Source organism: Nuphar pumila, chromosome 14 (assembly GCF_984573655.1).
Source record: "Nuphar pumila chromosome 14, dmNupPumi1.hap1.1, whole genome shotgun sequence".
In the NCBI taxonomy this organism is placed as follows: Eukaryota; Viridiplantae; Streptophyta; class Magnoliopsida; order Nymphaeales; family Nymphaeaceae; genus Nuphar; species Nuphar pumila.
The window spans coordinates 52761016-52766842 of NC_143262.1; the positions used below are offsets into that span (position 1 = coordinate 52761016).

Consider the following 5827-nt stretch of genomic DNA (forward strand, 5'->3'; position numbering starts at 1 on the left):
TAGGTTTGTCTAACATATCATGGAATGCTAGGGGTATCAATCGTTGCATAAAGATATGACAATCATGGCTCTTCAACCCATATAACTGTCCATCGTCAATCTTCACAGCCCGAGCAATATTAGAGACATATCCATCTGGAAATCTCAGTTGTCTCAACCATTGACATACATGTTTTATTTGATCAGGTCCGAGCACGTACTTCGCCTTTGGTTTCAGTACTTTGCCATTATACTCTTTGACTTCCAATTCTGGTCTTTTACATATTAATTTTAAATCCATACGGGCCTTCGGATTATCCTTCGTTTTTCCTTTAATATTCATTACTGTATTGAACACATTATCAAACACATTTTTCTCTACATGCATCACATCCAAATTATGTCGTATCAATAGGGTCGGCCAATACGGTAGTTCCCAAAAAATAGATTTTTTCGTCCAATTGTGTTCCTTCCCAAATCCACGGAAGGGTGTAGGACTGCGGGCATCTGTTAATACATCTGGAAAGTATCGCAATCTTCTTAAAATCTCTATGCCAGACAATCTTGAGGATGGACCTTCCATTTCAGTTGTGCCTGCTGTAAATGCATTCTTTTGACGTCGGAACGGATGATCGCTGGGTAGAAATCGACGATGGCAATCAAACCAGCAAGGCTTCCTTCCATGCCTCAATCTAAAAGCTTTGGAATCCTCCATGCAGTACGGACAAGCCAACCTCCCATGTGTGCTCCAACCAGATAACATACCATATGCAGGGAAGTCACTGATTGTCCATAGAACAGCGGCCTTCATGTTGAAATTTTGTTTTTTGTGGGCATCATACGTGGTAACACCGTCATCCCACAGTACTTTTAATTCATCAATCAATGGCCTTAGATATACATCAAGATTTTGGCCAGGTGAGGTCGGACCAGGGATCAACAGAGACAAGAAAAGATTTGGACGTTTCATACACAAGCTTGGTGGAAGGTTGTATGGAGTTACAAATACTGGCCAGCATGAGTATGGAGTTGATCTACCCCCAAATGGATTAAATCCATCTGTACATAGACCGAGTCTAACATTTCGCACTTCCATTGCGAAGTTCTGATGAGTACGATCAAAGTGCTTCCAAGCTTCAGCGTCAACAGGATGTGTGATCTTGTTTTCATCGTGTCGAACTTTATTTGCATGCCATCTCATGTGTTTAGCTGTCTTTGAAGACATATACAATCGCTGCAATCTAGGAGTGATAGGAAAGTAGCGGAGCGACTTGTATGAAACTTCCTTTGATCTCGTGCTACCATTGCCTCTTGTCTTTGGCTTGAACCGAGGATGCCCACATGACGGGCATGATATGTCATTTTCCTGCTCCTTGAAATACAACATGCAGTGATTTGGACAAGCATCAATCTTTTTGTAACCCATACCTAGAGCGTTGACCATAACTTTCGCACGATAGAAATTTTGTGGCAATTTCTCATCTTTAGGCAACATACTCTTCACAATCATGCACAAACGGTTAAAACATGATTGACTCAAATTATACTCGGACTTCAAATTCATTAGTTGAAGAACTGCAGACAAGATAGTGTGACTCTCACAACCGTTCCAAAGTGGCTCATCAGCATCTTTAAGTAAATCATAAAATCTACTAGCTGCATCGTTTGGTGATTCTTCATCTACGACAGTTCTTACATCACTAGAACTCATAGCAGAACCCAGTTCTGTTCCTGCAGCATCAAATATCAAATTCGTATATGGATTATCGTGCACCACATTCACCCGTGCATCAAAATCGTTTCTAAATTCTTCTCCATGAAACGCCCAGTTCTGATAATCACTCACAAAACCCTTCCTGTATAGGTGATGTCTAACGCCATGAGGTTCTACAAATCGATTATTCTTACAAATCTTGCAGGGACACCTAATCCGACCTGTGGGATCTACCGTACTGACACTCGCCGTTGCAAATTCAATAAAACTATCGACACCATCCATATATTCATGCGATAACTCATTGTCCACTATCCTACGGTACATCCATTCACGGTTTGCAGTCATTCTGTCGTATGATGTTACGAATAGTATCCTAACGAATTAAGAAAAAAACAATCAGAATGCGACGATGAAGAAAATATCAAATTTATCATGCAATATACTATGTCAAACAATAACAAGAATTTTGATGCATGCATTGATAACTTAATATTTTCATGTGCAAACTATTAATGACATGATACAATCATTTGAAGCATGCTTTTATTATAAAATTTCACATGGAAGTCAAAATCAAATTGAAAGTAACTACATGCAAGCATGGATACAATTACATCAAACATTGCAATACATCATAATCATTCATATCAAATAAATGGCAAACATGTACCTGCAGCAAACACACTTCAATATCTCACTAACTACTACCATGCTTAGCATGGACTCCGTACTCCAAAAATAAGAACACTTCCATATTTCTACATTAAAATCATGCTCAGCATGATCTCCGAACTCCAACAAAGCAGTCCTAGATATCAACAACTAAGTGAGTGTGTGAACAATAAAGTGCTGCATTCAATAAATTAAATAACATGTGATACGTTTGCATCACTTACTCACCACGGGTATTTACCCGATTTGCATTGTTTTTGTCATTTACTTACCACAGGTGGCCGAGCACGAGTTGGTTCCGTTGAAAAATCTGCACAAAAACAAAACAAATTAAGTAACAAACTAACTAATCATGAAACAAGATGAAACACTAACTAAAAAAATTAAAACAAATTAAAACAACTCTAACTAATTGAAAGAAGAGAAAAGAAAAATAGTATATATGTTAAGCCAAATCTAACTAGAAGATGCTAATTTAACAAACCAGCTATAACATGTTGAACCAGTCGACTAACATAAAGTCATAGACAATTTCTAATCTGAACTACTTAGCAAAGGAATAGTAAATCAATCAATTAGTTTACTAGAAAAGATGTGAACTCCGTTTAACCACCACTATCATAAAGAATTCAAATAGCCCTAATCTAACTAACTGATTGTGAGAACATTAAATACCAATCTATCTAAGAAAAATATAATTATAAAAGACTAATAGATTGAAATACTCTAACTAACCAGATTTCAAGAAAACAAATTGAAGTAAAACTAACTACCAGTAGACATTAACAAACTAACAAATTGAACAACATGGACAACTTGTATATATACATTACAAAAAAAATTTCAACTTAAAATCCATATGGACAACATATATGCAAACTACACTTAAAACCATATGGACATCTTATATACACATATTACAATTTTTTTTTCAAGCTAATCACATGGACAACATAGGGATCACATAATAACTTTTTTTTTTTTTAAAAAGAGATCACATGGGCAGCATAGGTATCCATAACAAAAATTCTTTTCAAAACAGATCACATAGGCAACGTAGGTATCTCATAACAAATTTTTTTTAAAAAGAGATCACATGGGCAGCATAGGTATCCATAACAAAAATTCTTTTCAAAACAGATCACATAGGCAACGTAGGTATCTCATAACAAATTTGTTTGGCAATGAATTGATCTTTATTCACAAAGCAGATAAGATAAAAACAGGTTCTGTGGACTTTTGATCCGGGGCGGGTCCGTACAGCATCTTTTTGAGCTCCCGTTCAAAGATCTTCATAGCTGGAGCAGGCAAGGAAATCGGGATCACCATCCCTTCTCCCCCTTCGTTATTCTTGGAGTTGACGTAGAAGCTAACCAAGCCGGGGATTGGGCCGTCACTGCCCTTGGCTGGACCGCCGTACACCGGCATTCCCCAGCCGAGGTCCAGCTCGCTGAACCCGGCATGCCTGATGTCCGAGACCACGAAGGTGCGGACCACCGTGATGTTAGGCCGGCCCTTGAGCACCATGAGGTCCGCCACTGACCTCATGTACTCGTCTGTCACCTCCTCCTTGGCCTTCTTCACGAGCTCCACCGCATAACCTAGTGGGTTCGCACAGAGCTTCGCCGCTATCGAGACAGCTGCCGGGATTACTATCAGGCATTGCCGTAGTACCCCTGCGGCAGCGGCGGAATGTACCGGGACCGCGCGTTGAAGATGCACAACAGGCGAACCTCCTCCTCCGGATCGGGCTGGAGGCCGGCAGTGCGGCACCGCCATAGGCAGGGGGTCGACCCCCCTTGCCGAAAACGCAGGGGGTCGACCCCCCCTGCCGGAAAGCATGGCAGGGGGTTAAACCCTCTCCGTTTCCGGCAGGGAAGGGGCGTACCCCCTGCGTTTAGAAGAAGAAGAAGAAGAAGAAGAAGAAGAAGAAGAAGAAGAAGAAGAAGAAGAAGAAGAATATTACCTGCGCTTCGCCGGACGGTGACGGGAGGTTGACGGGGAGCGGCAGCTGGCGAGCGCCGGCTGGCGAGCGGTGGACGGGGAGCGGCGGCTGGCGAGCGGCGGTGGCCGGACGGTGGCGAGAGCCGACGGGCGGGAGGGAGCAATACAGAGAAACAGGGAAAAGAGAAAGAGGGATGGGATTAGGGATTTACGCGATATTTAGCGACGGCTTAGCGACGGAAACATTCCGTCGCTAAACCGTCGCTAAATCAAAATACAAAAACCGCGACGAAATATATACTGTCGCTAATCCGTCGCTAATGAGCGACGGATTAGCGACGACAGAGTTCCCTCTCTAAATCCGTCGCTAAAATGGTGTTCTTGTAATCAAAAGTAGCGACAAAAACATGCAGTCGCTAATCCGTCGCTAAGTAGCGACAGATTAGCGATAAAAGTCGTTTCTTCGCTAATCCGTCGCAAATTAGCGACAGATTCTATCTCTAGCTAATCTGTCGCTAAGTAGCGACGGGAAAAATCCGTCGCTAATTTCCGTCGCTAATTAACAATTTTCTTGTAGTGGGAGTAGCACGGCAAATGGGTCAGATATGAGTTAGACCAAGCTTTACTTGACATTGCATCATGCTTGGTCTCAAATGAGGAAGAGGTGAAAGAACTTGCACAATATAATAAACTAGGTTTTTTCTTACTATGTCTTTCTGAGATAACCGAGTGATGTATTTATAACCATACAGTACAGATTACAATGAGTATGAAAAACACTTGTAAAACGATAACACATAATTATGTGTTTATCAAAAACGATAATGAGCAGACTATCAACGGATTCTTTAATGACCTGGTACATTCTAGATACATGAGTAGTCCTCATTTGGTACAAGAGTCTTCATTTGGTTTATCTGGAGGAAGTTTACGTATTCTTGAGTCTATAGTTGCTTGAGTCCTCATTTGGTTTATTTGGAAGTTCACGTATGCTTGAGAGTCCATAGTTGCTATCGCAAACTGTATTCTTATCATGACCCTATGAGCTCAATGTGGGGTCAACCATGTTGAGCTTGTCACAGATGAAAACAAATCCCGAGAACAGAAGAGGCTGAGTGAGCCCATCAGCCAGCTGATCAGAAAAAGAAAGAAACTGAACTTGGATATGACCTTTTTGCACGTGATCCTGGACAAAATGAAAATTGATTTCAATGTGTTTGGTGTGAGCATGAAAAACGGAATTTGTAGCAAGATATAACGCACCAATATTTGTCACATCAAAGAGTAGGTGACAAGGAAAGAACTCGGCCAAGATTAGTCAGGAGAGATTTGAGCCAAAGGAGTTCCGACATTGCGCAAGCTAGAGATTTGTACTCGGCTTCAGTGCAGGAACAAACTAGGGTCCGTTGCTTGCGAGAAGACCAAGAGACCAAATTGGAACCCCAAAAAATAGCAAAATCACTGGTAGACTTGTGGTCATTAAGGCTATTGACCCAGTCAGCATCAGAGAAGGCG

General features: G+C 41.3%; 1 pseudogene; it reads right to left on the bottom strand.

Moving 5' to 3' along the window:
• Nucleotides 1-3568: 3568 nt before the first annotated feature.
• On the bottom strand, nt 3569-4147 carry LOC149816821 (benzyl alcohol O-benzoyltransferase pseudogene; annotated as a pseudogene).
• Between the last annotated feature and the right edge of the window lie 1680 nt (nt 4148-5827).